The sequence below is a fragment of the Polistes fuscatus genome, unplaced genomic scaffold, assembly GCF_010416935.1.
Source record: "Polistes fuscatus isolate 324 unplaced genomic scaffold, CU_Pfus_HIC Scaffold110, whole genome shotgun sequence".
Classification (NCBI taxonomy): Eukaryota; Metazoa; Arthropoda; class Insecta; order Hymenoptera; family Vespidae; genus Polistes; species Polistes fuscatus.
Genome location: NW_025113010.1, coordinates 10961 through 31602, shown reverse-complemented (window position 1 = coordinate 31602; position 20642 = coordinate 10961). Strand labels below are relative to the sequence as shown.

Here is a 20642-nt window from a genome sequence, read left to right as displayed (position 1 = left end):
GATGTACAAGAAAAATAGTTTGTTAACTCTTCATTCGCTAAAATCTCTTTCTATATTAAGATACATATATTTTTTGAAGCGGTCATTTTACTGCTCATGGTAGGATTAGGTATACATTAAATGTCGGTAGGTTTAGTTTTAAATGCCTAATTTTATAGAAAATACACTCACTGTGACTGAAATCAAAAATTTATATTACACAAAAATGTCATTGCTTTTAAAACGACCAAATGCAGTAATTTGCATCACTTCTTAAGTAATCGCTTTATATCTAATTTACACGTCTCTGGTAATCAGCGGTGAACTTTCTGTTTGGCCGGAGCTGGTCTTTGGGGAACGGCATTAAATTTTTCGTGTGGCCGGCATCGGTCGGTAGGACCGACAGTATTAAAGTTAAAAGATAAATATCGCTTGAATTAAATGTAGTAAAATATAGTTTTGATGAGACTTATTGAAACATTCTAAACGAAAATGTAGCTGGGATTTACACATGTAACAAACTGTAAGAACTTTTTTGTTAAGTTTTTTGCTATTTTTGGCCCAAATAATTTTACATTTTGATCATAACAGCGAGAACAGTATTTCGGAGCTTTATGAACGTCTTTTTTCTTTTTCTGTAATTAATGAAAAATTGTTTTTTCCTGAATATAATTTGTTCATCTACTTGCCGTGTCAGTGCTTCCACCAATTGTCTCCGAAATATCGTTACTTACATTTTTTGTCTTGTTACTTCTTGAAAGAGGAACAGAGAATTTATAACAGCAGTGTTCAAACATAACTAAAAGACTAACTTTATATACATTTGAGAATTTTTCTCAAGGGACTGCTATACGCACTTATTTGATCTGACAATTAAAAATAGACGTCTCTGCTTTATTACATTTAACCACAAATTTTGGCTTAGAGCAAAATTCGCTTTTTATTTTTTCATTTCTTATTTGACTAGTTTTGTGGACAGAACCAAAACATTCTCTTGTCCTTCCGTTTCAACACAGTAAAACCCTGATTATTTTCTCTAGCGAAAACTTCTCCACGTTTCAAATTTTTTTTATCACTTACCTTGAGTTTTTTCTTACGATGTTTTCGAATTGTTCCAATCAAATGTGTGTTTTTGTCTATTAGGATATTTGCCAAATCAACACTGGTATACTAGTTGTCAGTACATAATGTGTGGCCTCTATGAAATCAGTTTTTTAATAAAGACATTACATCATTTGACGGGGTTTTATTTTCCTTGTCGATAGTTGTTTTGTTGTACATATGACTGTTATAAGTATATCCATAATCACAGCATAATCCTAATATTTTTATACCCTGTTTGTATTTTTTAAGTTTTAAATATTGTTTGAATGTTATGAGCCCGCGGAATAGGATTAGCTACTCGTCAATGCATAGTACTTCAGATTGATCGTAATATTTTTGAAAATTTGTACTCAATTCGTCTATGATGAATTGAATTTTTGATAAATGATTAGTTGCGACAACTGCTGCATTGTTAGCGAAATGCAACATTCTCATAAGAATTTTGAATCTGTTTCTTCTCATTACTGTTCGCGGGAATGTTTGTGAAAATAATGAATCTTGAGACCAACATAGACGCAAGGATGGAAGCTTTACCATACCCATTAATATTTGCAGCCCAAATAAACGCTTTAGCTTATTTTTGTTAGTTGGTGTCCATTTATCTGTACGTTTAGAAGTAATTCTGCATTGAGTATCATAGAGATTTTTTTAACTGTGATATGTTGAAATATTTCGTCTGTAACGAAGAGTGCTTAAAACTTTTCTGCTTTCTTACAAATTCGAACTTTCTCATTAATTGTTTTGGCGCTGGAAGTATGCGTAGAAGGCACAATATTTAGCTGATTCCCTTTTGGATCAAACCATTCATTTCCGTTACAGATTTTATTAGCACCTATGCCACTTCTACTTCTTTTCTCAAGTTTCGCTTCCTGGCCTACTGAAGTATCATCTTCTGACGATGATAGCCGTAATATTTAGCGACGTTTGAATGATAAAAAACTTCGCTTGTATCATTGTTTTCTCTTTCGAACATTTTCAGTTTTATAGGCAATACATATTTTGAAGAGCAAACTAAATTTTGTACTCTCAAACGATCTGTACATTTGTGTGATTTTCTTCCAACTGAAAGCTTCTTGGAGGTACGTATGCATTGACTTTTTAATTGTCTTACTTAAAGATAAGAAGCGAAACTATTCCTTACGGGAAAAGCACGACTTTAAAAGCGACTTCAAAAGCGTGCTGTAGCCTAATATCGCGACTAAAGCCATTGTCGCGCACAGGCAGGGCCCGTTTGACGGTAGCCGACTAAGTTACCCGTACACGTACCCAGTTCGTTAAATTGCATGTTTAGAAATCGTGGATCATCTTGTATTATCGCGACATTGAAGGAGCGCCCGCTCGCTGCCGGTGGAACGAAAAGATCAGCAATAACGGCGCCGCGTTCAAAGTGTTAACCATAATTGCATTTAAAATTATTTAGAATCAGTTTGTTAGAGTATGTCCACAAGAAGAGAAAGAACGTCAGTTCGAACAAAATCTTTACAACTATAATTATGAATTGCATAAAATTATGTAGAAATTATTTAAGTGGCTTTAAGTATACGCTTTTTACGTTTAATCAGTAATCTTTTTGTTTTCGATTTATATATGAATGTTTTGTAATATGTTTAAAAAAAGGATATTTATAATATTTGTTTACAATTTATTTGAAATTCTACGATGTAGAAATGTAGAAATTAGAATAATGTAGAAATTAAAGGAAATGAATTATATTTTTTTTAGCATTCAATGCTCATGTCGCCTTTTTTGTATCTTAAGTTATATGATATATCCACAAAACACATTTGACGCTCATGTATACATATATACACGATTCTTCGATTAAAATAAAGAATTTTCTGCAATTGAATTATTTCAGTATGCAAAAGTAAAAATGCACGAGACATAATGCCGTGCATAATATATTAAAAACTCACTATGTTATAAATCCGTTGTTCTTAATTTGTGTTCCACGGAAAACTAGAGCTTAGTAAAGATACTTTTGGGTTTTCGTAAAATAATCAAATTTGTAAACAATAACGCACAAGAGAAATCAATCAAAATGAAATTCTTTACCTTATAACCAACTAAAGAAAACAATAAAAACAACTCAGGGCGCAATATTTTAATAAAACTTTCTTTTCACAGGTGACAATCTATATTCGACAAATATAATCATTTACAAAAGATGTGTTTTAAAAGGATTTGTGAATAAAAGTTTTATAAAAGACAACAAACAGAAAAGACTAAATAGAATTATTATAGTTAAATTTAAATAATCTATTTGTGTTTACTATCTTCAGGTAATTGCGTAAGAAAAATTGCGACCATAGCTTTATGACAATTAAAATAAGACTCTTATGTTCTTAACTTAATTTTATTTATAAATCGAGAGAATAAAGCATCTTTCGTCGTTCAAGAGCTATTAAGACTCTTGCTACTATGAGTGGTATCTGATTTTCCTGCATAACAAAAATTTTACAACCATCACAACTTTATAATATACAAATAATGAACGTTGCAGGAAATCGATAATATTGTCAACTTTCCGATTCAAAATGATTTAAACGTAAACAATAACTATTATCAGTCAATTTCTCGTTTAGCATTTAGTACCTGTATCTCTTCCCTGCTTGATGATAGATATTATTTTCTAATGTAAGAAGATAATTTTTTATATTATTATATTTTTATTCTCATTTATTTATTGAAGTTTTCAAATTTTATATAAATATATATATTTATAGCGTGACCAGGTAAAAAGGAGGAAGATTAAAAATATGAGAAGATAAGCTACTAATTATTCTTTCTTATTAAGTTAACAAAATAACTTCAAAAAAGAAAGGAAAAATATTTTCAATCGATCGATATATTATATATATATATATAATATGTTTGTAATCCTTAATTTGTTGAGAGTAAGAACCACAATTAGATTCGTCTAAAATAAGAGTAATTTATTCAAACGTAACAGATTAGATTAATAATTTTATAATATTTAAACGTGATTAACTGACCTAAAATAAGAGAATCAACGATTAAAAGTTCATGCTCCCGTTTCTCTATTAATTGATGACAATCTTAAAACGTTTTTAATTAAATTTAATTTACAAGACTTTTCTACTAAACTTCTAAAACGCTCTTGCCAGATTTAAAGACTGTCACTCCTGCAAGATTTAAACACAAACTGTCACTCCTGTTAGATTTAAAAACAAACTTTTAAAAAAATAAATTATATTATCCTTCTTCTACAATAGCGTTCAATAATTGTTTTAAATGATTAACATGTTCTTCGAACGTCTTTGAGAAAATCAGTATATCGTCTATGTAATTCACGACAAAATTTGATAGGTTATGTTTTCTAATTATATTTACCAAGATTCTCTGGAAAATTGCTGGAGATGTTTTTAATCCAAACGGTAAAACCGTCCATTGGTAATGACCTTCTTGTGTCACAAAACCAGTTTTTTCTCTATCTCGAACTATCAATGGTATGGACCAGAAGGCTAAATTATATCGAGTGTTGTGAAGAGCTTGCAATCTACAGTCTTTACCATTAGATCTTCAATTAGGGGAAACGGTTGAAATTGAGGAACTATCACTTTATTCAGATCTCTAAAATCAACGCACAGTCTACTTTTTCTCTTTTCCTCTCTTTTATAAGCTAGTGTGACTGGCGCTGCAAAAGGTCTGTAACATTCTTCAATAAGTTGACGTTTAAATAAATGAGTTACTTTGTCTTCAAATTCCGCTCTGTCCTAATGAACATTTGTATGGTCTCTTTAAACAATACTTGTTTGTTTGCAGGTCTATAAATGCTTCGTAATTTTTGACATTTCCAATGTCATATTTGTCTTTTGCAAATATGCTTTTATAGTTCTCTAATAGCTTTATAATTGTACATCTTTGATCAGTATCTAAATGATACTAATTAAATAAATAATAAAACTTAAATTAATAATAAAACTTAAATAATAATAAAACTTAATAATAATAAAACTTCTAAATGAATATCTATATTAAATTGTTCTATATTAATACCTTCATTAAAATTTACTTGAAATTTGGTGAATGCATTTTCCAATTCTATTTTTCCTTTCTCCTGTATCTTAATTTTATTATTGTTTTTAATTTTTATCTCTTTTGGTATTAGCAAAATCTTCTGATACTTTTTTTTTTTTTTTCTATTTTTTGTTTTATTTCTTTTTGTAATTAGGTATTTAAGTTTCTATCATGAGTCAATCCAAATCTATCTATAGTGTCTAGTCCTAATATCATATCGTTATTGAAATTTTCATTATTATAAACAAATGCATTGATTTTATCTTCTTTGTTTAGTATATTTGCATTTAATGTTATTAAGCAATCAGTTTTTCCCCTACCGCTAATTGTTTTTATTGTGCTACTAAAGTTATCTTTTGTCTAATTTTTTATTTTTACTAATTTGGAATTTATTAGTGTTATGTTTGAACTATGATCATAAATACATGTGAATTCAATTGTGTTATTTAGTAACACCTTAATTTCCATCAGCGGGGGAATATTTAGTTTTTTGGATCTTCGTAAGTGTCGATTTGTAATATGGAATTGTTTATTTTATCTTCAGTCCTTTCTTCTTTAAATCAAAACAAATTTTCAGGATGATATCTGTTTTTCTTACCTTTACTTTCGCAAATTTTACAAGGCTGTTTCAAAGTCAGTTTCGTTTCAGTTTTTATAACTTTTGGTCTATTTTTATTTATTTTTTTCAAATTTTTCCCACTAGAGTTTTCATATTTCTTTAGTTCACTAAATAAATCAAGTGAATTATTAGTTTCTTGTCTGTCAGTTTTGTTTCTTAAAAATGTTTGTAGTCCGTCAGCAATCAAATCCACTAACGTTCTATTATCCATATTTTTATTTATTTCTAGTAGTAAGTGTTCTTTTTTTAATGCATACTCTAGGATTGAACCTGTGAGATACTTGTAATTTAAAGCATAAGTAACAGATGACCAACCTCTATCTACGAATGTTTGTAAAAATTTTTTTTTCCATTTTGTCCACTCAGAGTTTAATGAATGTCTAATTAACATTGAGTGGAACCAATCCTTTATAGTATCATATAAAAATAATCTTAAAATTTCAATTTTTTCAGCATCATTTTTCATGTCTAATCTGTTGCATTCACTTTCATATATTTGTAACCATTGGTTCGCATTCATTTTCTTTCTTTCAAATTTATCCGGCACAAATTTTCCATATAATTCATTCAAATTTTTCTTTTTATTCTCCTGTGTAGGCTCTTTTTTGCAAAACTTTGCAAGAAATTTCATTAAGTTTTCGTCTATCTGTGTTTCAGGAATTTTTTTTGTGCTTTGTTCTATGCTAGTAACATCTTCTAGCAAAAAATCATTGTATATCATATTTCCACTTTCATCATTATAGAGTTTTAAAATTTCATCGTCTAATGTTATCCAAACATTTCTTGCTTGGCCACGTTTTTCTAGTGATTTCTTAACTCTTTTAAATTCGTTTAGTTTCGATAATTCTGGGTGTTGTTTGTAAGACTGGTAACATTGTGACATCAAGAATTTATTTCCATCTACATCTGTTATTGTTTTGATTATAATAACATTAGATTTTTGATCTGTATCAGCCGCCAGTTCAAATACAAACTGTAGCTTTACCATGTCTCCTTTGTTTTCCACAAACGTACTAATTGTTGATTTATAATATGTTTGTAATCCTTAATTTGTTGAGAGTAACCACAATTAGAGATAACCACAATAAGAGTAATTTATTTAAACATAATAGATTAGATTAATAATTTTACAATATTTACACGTGATCAACTGACCTAAAATAAGAAAATCAACAATTAAAAGTTCATGCTCCTGTTTCTCTATTAATTGATGCCAATCTTAATACGTTTTTAATTAAATTTAATTTACATGACTTTTCTACTAAACTTCTAAAACGCTCTTGCCAGATTTAAATACTATCACTCCTGCAAGATTTAAACACCAACTGTCACTCCTGCTAGATTTAAAAACCAACTGTCTCTCTATTCCTATTTCTCTAATGTTTTTGTTTATCCGATGTTTAACGCCACATCCAAACAGCTAATCACTTAATATACCGGAACATGTATGCAAAGCTTACATATATATATAAGAAAGAATAAAAAGAATAAAAAAATATAAAAATATAGATATCAGTCCACATTAAATGTAAGAGAGATATATCTATTTACTTTATGCGTCAACGGCCATTGCGCGGTTACAGCATTAGTTCTCGCTCGATCATTTAAGTAAAGCAGCGCTAAGTACGATTAGTATTTTGATGTGGATGACCCACTTGAGAAAAAAAGGGGAAGAAGAAGAGAAGACAACTTCATGCCATATACTTGAAATCGCTTTGCCGCGAGTCGTAAATACCGACAAACTTCATGGTGTCGTTTCTCCAGACGCTCGGAACAAAATCACTCCTTATTATATTTTCCCCAACGCGCCAAAAGAAGTATAACTTTAAAAATTAGTCTGAACTAAATAACTGAATAAAAATATAATAATTACAAAAAATAATCGGCTTACATTAGCGAATACTATCGATCATCAAGCCGAGTGGGGGTAACAGGTTTCCATATCAACTATATTCTTTGTAAAAAAAAATTTATATTAATAATAATAATAATAATATATAATAATAATAATATTAAATAAAAAATAAGCAAGGAAAATTAAAAAGGTATAGAAAAAATTAAAAATGATAATGATAATATTAATAATTTGATTAAATAAAAATAATGATAAATATTTTAAATTTTTAATTAATAGTAATGATAAAATTTTTTTTAAGTTATTTTTTTCATTGAAGTTACTTACCAAAGAAGTATTACTTCCTACGTGTGTAAACAAGTACACACCAGTTCTTTTTATTTTTTATTTTTTTATTATTGTTATATTTTATTATTATTATTATTATTATTATATTATTATTATTATTTTTTTTTTTTTTTTTATTATTATTTTGTTGTTTTTTTTTATTTTTACATCGAATATATTTTTTAAAGAAACCTGTTACCCCCTCCCTGCTTAATAATCGATAATATTTGCTATGTAAGTTGATTATTTTTCTTTTATTATTATATTTTTATTCTTTTATTTATTTAATTTTATAATATATATATGTGTATATATATGTAGAGGAATCGTTTTTTTAACCCTACATATAATCTGAAATTACTCTTTACTCTGATTTTGGTGCTCTACTCTTGCAACTTTTACTCTACTCTTTTAGTTCATACTCTACTCATTTAACTCTGACTTTACTTTTTTAGCTCTTACTCTACTCTTTTAACTCTTATACTCGTCGATACTCATTCACACACTCGTTAATCTTACTAGTCAATACTCTTTACTCTTAATACGCTCCTAGACTCCTTACACTCATTAAACCCGTTAATACTCTTTTCTCTTAATACGCTCGTAGACTTTTTACACTCGTCAAACTCGGTAATACTCTTTACTCTTAATAAGCTCGTAGACTCTTTCTCCTCTGTACATTCTCTCACCTTATATCCATTTTTCCTTTTGTCTTCCCCGCATCCACGCTAAGCACATCCATACACACATACTCTTATTCCCTAACTGAAAAACAACTTTTTACTTATACTAGATCATTCTCGAACATTCACATTTCAACGTTTCTCGCTTCTATATTTATCCTACTATAATAAAGGAAGACATTTCTTATACTTCTGCCTAATTAAAAAACAGTTTTACTTATACTCGATTATTCTCAAATATTCATATTTCAACGTTTCTTTCTTCTATATTTATTCTGCAATAATTAGGGAAATTATTTCTCATGCCTTTATTTTGCTGAACAAAAATTTTACTTATACTCGATTACTCTTGAATATTCATATTTCAACGTATTTTGCTTCTATATTTTTTCCGATCTCACATATATATATATAACGTGACCATGTTAAAATTGGGAGAATTAAAAGGATGAGAAGATAAGCTACTAATTATTATTACTTAATTAATTAACAAAACTGAAGTATAACTTCAAAAAAATGAAAGAAAACATATTTTTAATCGATCGATATATTATATATATAATATATCATATATATAATATATATTTTAATATTACATATTTAATGATCTTTTGTCTTTTACTAATTAACTAAGATGTAATTGCGTTTCTCTATAACTACAAAAGATTTATTTAAAATACTTAAACAGTTACATTATAATTTAACAAATAATTTACTAACGTATACAACAAAAGAAAAAACATTTAAAGAATTTACTTTTATTTTCTTCTATCTTTCGGAGCGAATTGTAATGTCTCTCTCCCGAGAGAGAAGAGAGAGAGAGAGAGAGAGAGAGAGAGAGAGTATCTACCTTCTTATATAGTTACATTTCAGGTGCCCGTCACGACCTCTGTTAAGCTTGTCGGTGATTCGGCAAATATCTTCTTTATCTTCTTCATTCTTCAGTTTAGGCAAGTTTCTATTTCGTAACGACGTTTTTCTGCCTATTGCACTGTTAAATTGTCGCACTATCGTTTTCGTGGGCGCCTTGTGCTTCTGCGGCCAACCGGTGACTTATTCCGTGCAATTTTAACAATTCTTCCGTTGTCCATTCTGTTAATGTGTTCGTACCATTCTTTTTTTTTAGAATCCATTCGTTAATGTTCTCCACTTTGCATGTTCTTCTTATATCTTCACTTCTCTCTCGGTCCAGTAATGTTTTTCCAACTATTCTGCGAAGAACTCTCATTTCGGTTTTCTCTAGTAACTGTTTCGTTTTCGCTGTATCTGGTCGAGTTTCTGCGGTATATAATATAATATGTTTTACCGTTGCCTTGTAGATTCTTGCTTTGGTCTCTATGTCCATGTTTTTGTTTCGCCATATTGTGTCATTCAAACAACCCGCTATTCTGGATGCCTTCATTGTCTGTTCTCTTACCTCTGCTTCAACATCACCATACCCTGAGATTTCTATTCCTAGGTACTTAAATCTCATTTCCTGCTGAATAACCTTCCCTTCAATTTCCAGTTTGCATCTTAACGGTGTCTTTGATGTTGTCATGCATTTAGTTTTCTGGGCCGATATTTTCATATTGAATGATTTGGCTATGCAGTTAAATCGGTGTAGTAGACGTTGTAGATCATCCTCGTTTTCGGCCACTAATACAGCGTCATCAGCATAGCATAGGATGGTTATTTCTTCGCTGCCTATTTTATATCCTTTTAGCAGTCTTACGTTTCTTATTATTTCGTCCATAATGATGTTAAAAAGCAGGGGACTTTGGGAATCCCCTTGTCGGATACCACGACCTGCATCAATCGGTTCAGTCAAGGCGCCATTTATCTTTGCTTGGATCTTATTGTTTCTATAGATGTCCTCTATGGTCTTGATAAGATTATTCGGAATTTGCCGGTTATAGAGGAGGTGTATAACATCCTTTAACTGCACTCGGTCGAATGCCTTTTCCAAATCAATGAAACACATATATGCTGGTCTGTTGTATTCAATTGATTTTTCTGTTATCTGTCTTATGATGAAAACCGCGTCTGTGCACGATCTGCCTGATCTGAATCCCTGTTGTTCGTCTTCTAGATTCGTTAAGCTGTTAATTTTATTCGGTATAACCTTTGTTGTTAGTTTTAATGAAGTGTTTAAAAGATTTATTCCCCTGTAATTTGTAGGTTGTTTTTTGTCTCCTCTTTTTAACATAACTATAGTTGTGCTGGTTCGCCATTTTTCAGGTATTTTGTGTTGGCATAGTATCTTTTTGATTAGGAGTGTTAACTATTGTGTGAGACGTTGTCCACCCTATTTTAATAATTGGTTTGGAATGCCATCTTGCCCTGAGCTCTTCCTATTCTTTAGTCTTCGAATATCCGATTCTACATCACTTGACTCAATTCGTATGTCGTTTTTAGTTACTATTTCTGGCGTATTTATTTCCGCTTGAGGTTCTTCTGATTTATAGAGTTCTGTTAAGTAGTTAATCAAGGTTTCTCTTGTGATCTGATTTGTTTCGATCATTTCGTTGACCTCCTTTCTTTGATTTCTAATAAATCGCCAGATTTCTTTTTGGAGTCCATAGAAGTAACTCTCCATTCTCTTTGAAAAAATCTCCCAATAGTGTTGTTTTGTTTGCCTTACTAATGTCGCTGTTTGATTCCGGACTCGTCTATACATTTCGTATTATTCAGGTTTTCGTAATGTTCTATAGTTAAGGTATGCTATTTTCTTTTTTTTGCATATATCCTTAATCTCTGGTCGGAACCAAGGAGTTTTGATCATTTTAGCTCGGTTTTTTACATTTCGTGTTCCCAGGGCTTCATATGCAGCTTCTAAAATGTTAGTTTTTAGTTTCTTTCAGGCTGTATTTATATTATCCTCTTCTTTTATTTGGTTTATTTCGAGTTTATCCTTCAACCTGTTCTCATATAGTTGTTTAGTTGGTAAGTTTCAAAGTGACTCGATGTTTATTTTCGATTCTTGATTTGCTCGGGCAAGATTGCTTTGGGGTTTAAACTTCATTCTTATTTTTGCTAGTAGCAGGCTATGATCGCTTCCTAAATTCGCGGAATTTAACGTCCTGATATCTAGTATTTGGTGTGGTTGGACGTATCTGTTGGTAACAATATAATCAATTGTGGACCTGAAGCCTCTGATGTTGCTGTATGTAAATTTATAGTGTTCCTTATGATTGTAAAATGTATTATTAATTCTTAGCTCGTTAAATGTGCATAACTGTGTCATTAGTTCTCCATTATCATTTAGCACGTTTTCGTTAAACCTTTGCTTTATTCCAGGTATTATTTCATTTCCGATGCGGGCGTTAAAATCTCCAAGGATTATCATTTTCTGATTACTTGGTAATGATCCGACTAAATTTTGTTGTTGGTCGTGAAAGGCTTTTCTTTCTTCTTTTGTTTTATTATCTTCGGGTGCATAGATTGATACTGTATTTAATTTTTGATTTTCCGCTTCCATTTTTACCACTAATATTCGTAAAGATATGTAATCACATTCTTGTAAGTTGTTTTTATATTTCTTGGATACTGCGATGGCTATCCCTTCCTTTCCCCTGATTTGTTTCTCGACTCCACTATAGATCAATAAGTAGTATCGTATTGTATTTGTCCTTTGCTTTTCTTTTTGGTTTCTTGTAAGTCGCATACATCAATGCTATTATCTTTCAGTTCTTTCAGGGTTTCTTGATCTTTATTATTAAATGACTTGATGTTCCAGGTAGCCAGACGCATTATGTGTTCTTTTTTTTTCTAATTCTTTGTCCTTTTTTTGCTTGGGTCGTCATCTGTGAATTCGTCCTATTCCGAGGCAATATTTCGTTTCTATGAGAAAAATTTTATTTTTACGTTGGGTAGGTAGCTAGCCTGATCAAACAACCTTCCTAATTTCCCGGGATTAGGACCGGCAACATGATCACTGATCTCGATTATGCAGGCGGAGTTTCGGCAAATATAAATTAAAGAAAAGAACTTCGATATCTGTAAAGTGATTTTCTTTACAAATATATATATTTATATGTAACAAAATATTATTATCTATATTTTGTCACCTTTACTGATGATCTAAACCGGCTTCTGTCTTACAGTTAAGACGCGCAGGTGTATTAGACTTTAAAAGATTTGGTAACGCTAATAACGGGACAAAAGATATAGAAAAGTTTCGAAGTTTCAGAAGCAGAGACGATTAAAGTTCGAATTGCGAAGCCAGTAATAAGAAAATAAAACAAGAGTGAATGTTAGCTGTAAATGTTTTTTTTCTTATTTAAAGGTAATGTAACTAATGTACATAGTGTAGTTTTAAGTTTAATTTGTATTTATACAATGTAAAGTAATGCAGATAATGTAGTTAAGTGTAAATATTAATAAAATAATAAAAAAAAAAACCATTATTTGCAGAGGCATAAAGCAGATATATTCCCTAAAATATAAAGCCTTTTAAGAACAGTATAAAATTTACATATATATATATATAAGAATGAATAAAATATTATCAAAATATAGATATCAGTCCACATTGTCCACAATGTAAGGGAGATATATCGAATTACTTTATGCGTCAACGGCCATAGCGCTGTGAGAGCATTAGTTCCCGCTTGATCATTTAAGCTAAGCAACACTGAGTACGATTAGTACTTGGATGGGTGACCTGCTTGAGAAAAAGAAAGAGGAAGAAAAGAAAGACAACTTCATGCTGTAAATTTGAAATTACTTTGCCGTGTATCAAAAATACCAACGAACTTCGTGGTGTCGATTTTTTCCATGCGCTCGGAAAATAATCGCTCCAATCACATTTTCCCAAACGCGCTAAAGGAAGTATAACTTCAATAAATAATAATAATATAATAATAAATTAGAAATTCAGCAGATTCTATCTATAAACAGTAGCTACCCTTAAAAATTTTAACAGATTTTTGGTCATTATAATTTTATATATGTAAAGAAATATTCTTTAATTGATTTACCGCGTTAGTCGAAATCGTTGGTACGTACCTTACATACAGGTCAGCTGATGTAAAAGAGAGGGGGAATATAAAAGATAAGAGTTGCGAGAGCAGTCGCGAGCGTTTACTTGAGCAGTAGGAACGATACGGTTTATAACGAACACTAAATGTCGTTTCTTCTCGTTACAGGTAAGAAATGTAAATATTTGTCACATAAGTTTGAAAATAAAAGTTTAAATCTTCTCGTTACAGAAACACAATTTTGTTTTTAACTGTACTCGACCTACACTATAAATAGTCTTATATATATATATATATATATAAGACAATTTCTTTGTCTTAATAAATAAGGAAACTACGTTACAAATAATAAGTACAGCGGTTAAAGCTTGTAATAACTTAATACACAACGTGTACAGTTTACTTTATTGTCCTTACGAATCAAACATAATTCCAATAATCATCGACAAGCGCTATGAATCTTCCATATATATCCTCGTGGTTTACCCTTCGTATAACGTAGTTACGACCCTGAAGCGCTACGACCGCGCAACTCTAGCTTGGCCTGATTTTTGAGCAGCTCCCTCTAACGTGTGGCACTATTAGTCCAGTCAACGGGACTGGAAAACTAGGCAGTTTTCCTCGATCTCAGGAAAGAAGGTGAAAACTTGATATAAGGGTAAATAGAGGACGCTGAATCGAATGGTGCTAATTTTTTTGATCTGAGTGGTGCCGTTTTTGAGAAAAAGGGTAAAAAAGGATAAAAATTGGTAAAAAATGGCTTTATCTTAGAATATAGGCATTTAATCGAAAAACGTTTCCAACAAAAGTTGTAGAGAATTAAAATATACATAAAAAATGTTCTATGAGTTATCTTCGTATTTTCAAAAATAAGCGAATAAAATTGGATTGAAGATGGGAAAATAATTGTAAGAGTGGGGAAGCAAGTCCCACCTCTCAGTCGGCTTTTACACGCGAGCGGGCTAGTGTGCGTGCGAGCGTCCGTGTGCACTAATACACAAACGAAGGATCTTCGGCAATCTTCGGGACTCTCGGTCTTCAATGAAAGTGCGAGTGAGAGAACAAACCAATATTTCTCTCTTTTTATTTATCATGCGATAACGAGTATTATTGTCCTTGGCCATCGATTGTTGAGCATTCTGATATTTCTCTTTTTATATTTTTTCTTTCGGTAGCAAGAATTTTATGTCTTGGCCATCGAGCGTCGAGCGTTTTGCATACGAGTGCGAGTGAGAAAGAAAACCGATATTTCTCTCTTTCTATTTTTTCTTTCGGTAGCGAGAATTTTTCGTTTTGGCCATCGTGCGTCGAGCGTTTTGTATATCTATATATATCGGCGTATAAGCGCGGCATTTTTAAATCGAATCTTGATGCTTATGGCACGCCGTTTCTTTATTTATTGTCAAAAATAATGAACCTTGAGTAAAAAAAAAAATAATTCATTTTAGCAGAAACTATTATTATTTAGTTGAGAGTAAAAATAATGAATTAATTTTGTGCCTCTCCATTAAATTAATTAGAATAATTATTTGATATTAATTTTTTGCCTCACAAAAATTTAATTGTATATCAAATTGAATACGTATTCTCTTTAAGACGAAATTTAAAATTTAAATATTTTTCCTATTAAATTATGTATTTTATAAAATTTTAAATTACTGACTTTTTGTCTCGTAAAAATTTATTAGTTTATCAAATTAAATACATATTTGAAAAAGAAGAATTTTATATCCACACATAAAATTAATTCAAGATATATATGAAAGGATATTCTAAAAACGTGGAAAAAGTGGGTTTTTTGTCTATACATAATTTTAATTCATTTTTATTATGTTATAAGAAAACAGTAATCCATTCTGATTCATCTTCGAAGTCTTAAGAATTCTACGAAAAAAATTGAACAATTACCAAGTGGTGCGTTAGCGTAAGTAGTAACGTCTTCGCTTCTCGCGCTGGGTATTAACGTTCGATTCTTCGTGGGGGAATTATTTTTTTTACAAGTTTTTCTATCCTTAACAAGGAGACGGTCAGTGAGTCCCACCTCAGATTTTTTTTAAATTTTGCACTAACGATATAAAATTTATTAAGAAATCAACATTATTACGCGAGTAATAAAGTCACTAATTATAAATTAAATAATATCCAATAAATAACAAAAATTAATTTTTAACGTGCCGAAACGAGACATTTTTTAGGATGATATTTACAGGATGAATTTGTAATTTAAGTAATAAATCTTCCTTTATTTGTGCAAGATGTAAAAAAATTTATTGCTTTTAATTTTTTTGTAATAATTTTAATTTTTTTCTATGTATAATTAGAAATTAGGAAATGTAAAAATAATTTATATAACCTAAGGATAGAAAAACTTGTAAAAAAAATAATTCCCCCACGAAGAATCGAACGTTAATACCCAGCGCGAGAAGCGAAGACGTTACTACTTACGCTAACGCACCACTTGGTAATTGTTCAATTTTTTTCGTACAATTCTTAAGACTTCGAAGATGAATCAGAATGCATTACTGTTTTCTTATAACATAATAAAAATGAATTAAAATTATGTATAGACAAAAAACCCACGTTTTCCACGTTTTTAGAATATCCTTTCATATATATCTTGAATTAATTTTATGTGTGGATATAAAATTCTTCTTTTTCAAATATGTATTTAATTTGATAAACTAATAAATTTTTACGAGACAAAAAGTCAGTAATTTAAAATTTTATAAAATACATAATTTAATAGGAAAAATATTTAAATTTTAAATTTCGTCTTAAAGAGAATACGTATTCAATTTGATATACAATTAAATTTTTGTGAGGCAAAAAATTAATATCAAATAATTATTCTAATTAATTTTATGGAGAGGCACAAAATTAATTCATTATTTTTACTCTCAACTAAATAATAATAGTTTCTGTTAAAATGAATTATTTTTTTTTTTACTCAAGGTTCATTATTTTTGACAATAAATAAAGAAACGGCGTGCCATAAGCATCAAGATTCGATTTAAAAATGCCGCGCTTATACGCCGATATATATAGATATACAAAACGCTCGACGCACGATGGCCAAAACGAAAAATTCTCGCTACCGAAAGAAAAAATAGAAAGAGAGAAATATCGGTTTTCTTTCTCACTCGCACTCGTATGCAAAACGCTCGACGCTCGATGGCCAAGACATAAAATTCTTGCTACCGAAAGAAAAAATATAAAAAGAGAAATATCAGAATGCTCAACAATCGATGGCCAAGGACAATAATACTCGTTATCGCATGATAAATAAAAAGAGAGAAATATTGGTTTGTTCTCTCACTCGCACTTTCATTGAAGACCGAGAGTCCCGAAGATTGCCGAAGATCCTTCGTTTGTGTATTAGTGCACACGGACGCTCGCACGCACACTAGCCCGCTCGCGTGTAAAAGCCGACTGAGAGGTGGGACTTGCTTCCCCACTCTTACAATTATTTTCCCATCTTCAATCCAATTTTATTCGCTTATTTTTGAAAATACGAAGATAACTCATAGAACATTTTTTATGTATATTTTAATTCTCGACAACTTTTGTTTGAAACGTTTTTCGATTAAATGCCTAGATTCTAAGATAAAGCCATTTTTTACCAATTTTTATCCTTTTTTACCCTTTTTCTCAAAAACGGCACCACTCAGATCAAAAAAATTAGCACCATTCGATTCAGCGTCCTCTATTTACCCTTATATCAAGTTTTCACCTTCTTTCCTGAGATTTCCGGAAAAACGGCCCCCGTTGACTGGACTATATAGTTTGGGCTTATCCTAAACTTACATCCCACTATCCCCGACATATGTTACTGGAGTCAGGAGTCTGAAAATAATGAATTCTTTTACTGGCATGACTTTATTTTGATTATGGATTTTTTCAGCATTTAAAAATGCTATTTTTTTTTCCAAATTTTCTAAATTGTTTTCATTAAGTTTCGAGGGGATAAAGGATTTATCAATTCCGTTTAAAAGATAATTTGATTCGAATTTGTTTGTGCTGTGTATTGTGTTATTGTTGTTTTCTAGACACTGTTCCGCTATGACTGTCTACGGCCTGTCTTTATTTTCAAAAATTTTATACTTCATCGAATTTACTAATGTTTGATTTGTCCGTTCATTTTGCTCTTTTGAAAAGTGAAAATCTACCGCGGTGAAAATGTTTGTTATGTTTTCTGCTAATCAGTTAGGAGTAACTTTATTTTTCCCTTTTTCTAAACTTTCTTTATCAGATTTATGTAATCTTTTGCAGTCTGCGTTTTTGAGGTCACTGTAAAGGCGTCCTTCGTGAAATGGTCTGCGACTAAATATAGGTATTTTTGTGGTTACCTGTTTCCGCTAAACCCTCCTATTGTATTCACGCATATTATTTGAAATGGATCTGATACTGGACCTAATTGTGAGAAGGTTTGAGTAAAATTACCGAACCTTGATTTATTTCTTATACATGTGTCGCACGTTCGACAAATAAGTTTTATATGCTTATGCATATTTTTACAATAGTATTTTAGCGTTACAGTCAGAAATAACTGCTTTACTCCAATATGACTTTTATCGTGAACATTTTTTATCATTTTAATACCTAAATTTTCAGAAACTTATATTTTTTCTTTGTTATTTAGAATTTTATAACAAATGTTATTTTTTTTACTATTTTATCTTCTTTTTTTATGTTTAATTTTTTTTGGTCGCTAACCAATTCTTCTATTGATAAAAAATTTGTTATTTCTATAGCTGTTTCACTGCTTGTGCTCTCATCTAATACTGGGTTTCTAGACATGCTATCTGCTTCTGCATTATTTTTGCCCGGGTTATACTTGATTTCGAAATCAAAATTTGAAATGTAGTGTAGTAACTCTAATAGTTCAGGATCCTTACTCTTTTTTACATTAAAATTTTCAAGCAGTTTGTGGTCTGTAAAAATCGTGAATTTATTTCGTATTAGTTTATATTGCCAATATAAGATACTGTCTTTTATCGCTAGGGTTTCCATTAAAATTTTTTCTTTTTTTTGTAACTGCATACATCTTTACAATTTGTCCGTAGACATTTGGTAAATTGTTATATAATTAAAAAAGATAGCACGTCGACGTTTTCTCCAATAAGAAAGCGTCGCTATTATCGTTTATTTCATTTAGTTATAGTTTTTACTAGGTCTCCTGGGTAGATTCTTTTGCGCCTTCTAGGGATATGTTTCTTATAGTTTTCATTGGCTAGAGGGTTTATGTGCATATCAATTCTTCTTTTGTATCTGCAGGTTGACTTGGTTATTTCTTCTTGTATCGTAGGAATATTTAAGTCTTTCCTAATATCTTCATTACGGACGTACCATTGAGTATCCACGATTGTGCGAAGGGTTATGAATTGTTGAGCTTCTAGCTTGGAAATGTTGCTTATCGCAGCTATACCGCATAGCGGTTATCTATATTTCCAGATTGGTTTTATAATTGTTTTTTAAATTCTTAGTTTATTCTCTATACTAAGTTTCGATTTTTTGCATGTTAGCTAAGCAATTTGTCTCCTTTTAAACGAATTTGTTCGATTTTGGCATTTATATGCTTTTTCCATGTTAGTTTGGAATTTAGGTGTAGTCCTAAATAGTTGACCGTCGATACTTTTGGAATTTTTGTATTATATAATTGTAGTTTTGGCATTTTGTTTTTCCTCAGTTTAAACGTAATGTGTTTACATTTAGTGGAGTTTACTTTGATTATTTTATTATGTTACCATTCTTCGAGGAATTTGATTTGGTTTTGTAACAATTAAACTGCTCGTTGTGGATATTTGTTTTCGGTAAACATTGCCGTGTCGTCTGCAAATGTTAAGACAGTACAGTTAGCGTTTATTGGTATGTCTGTCGTATAGAGAATGCTTAACTGGTATGTTAAAATTGGTATGTTTCCGTATGCTATGCTTAACATTTTTAGTTACTTTGTTTAGTAATCTTTTAATACTCTTTGTTTTATTTTTCTGTCACCTTGCTTTAACTTGCCTTTTTACTAATATTTTATGCAAAATTCTGCTAGGATATGACGGTATTTTTCTGGGTAAAACATTTTAGGATGTAGATGCCCACGCTGCTTCTTGTATAGCACCTTTTAGGTTGTTTACTGCATTTTTTATTTGTAATGTAATCTTTAGCGGAATGTTAGAGTTTAATTTGGATTTTAAAGTTTCTTTAAAGATCATCTAATTTGTGTTCCCATTGCACAGCGTTGGTAATTTTTTATACAGGATCGGTTTGTTTTAGTAAGTTATTATTATAGGTGAATGGTCTGAACTGCGATCAAGTTATGATTTAGTTTTGAAGTGAATAATGCTTAGGCCTTTTCGGACGCCGAAGTCTATTAAGTGGAGAGTTTTATTAGAAGCTAATGGAGAGTATGTTGGTTCACCTGTCGTGAGGATGTCTAGGTTTGCGTTTGTTATGTAGGAGTTTAAATTTTACCTCTTGGTGAAGTTGTTTTTCATACCCAATTTGGATGTTTAGCTTTAAAGTTGCAAGCTGCTATAAATTTATTACCTATTTCCTTGAAAAGGTTGTTCCATTGGTCGATTGTAATTTTAAATTTTTGCGGTGCATAGACAGTCGATAGTCTAATTGAATTACCCTGTGTTTTTAAAGTTATTGTGGTTGCTTAAAGTTAATCGTTGTCTGTTTTACTGTGTAGATGATGTTATATCTCGCTCTTAATAATTAAGGTAGTTGAAAAATGCGCTTTACCTGAAGAATGTTCTGTTTCCTACATGGTGTAGAATGGAATATTTATTTAATTTTCGCCTTTGATATGAGTTTCAGATACGAGTGGAATGTCTATATAATGCGTGTATATGAGTGCTTTGGTTTCTTGTATTCGTTGTTTTAATCCGTTGCTGTTCCAAATCGCTATTTTTATTTGTGAATCCATCACTTGTTATTAAGAAGCGTTTTTGTTAATAGTTTTAGCATTGTTGTAATTTGTTGCGTTTGTTTTTTCAAAAGTGAATTTTGCTCTATTATCTTTGTGGTTATGATTTCTGTATTTTTAATTAGATTGTTTTAGTAGTTCTTTAAAG

At 30.7% G+C, this 20642-nt stretch overlaps 1 long non-coding RNA gene across 1 annotated transcript; it reads right to left on the bottom strand.

Moving 5' to 3' along the window:
- Nucleotides 1-3936: 3936 nt before the first annotated feature.
- Nucleotides 3937-4133, bottom strand: LOC122526636. The gene is made up of 2 exons (XR_006306130.1): nucleotides 4080-4133; nucleotides 3937-4003 (listed from the first exon to the last, which is right to left on the bottom strand). It is a non-coding gene; the product is annotated as an uncharacterized LOC122526636 (long non-coding RNA).
- Nucleotides 4134-20642: the final 16509 nt, after the last annotated feature.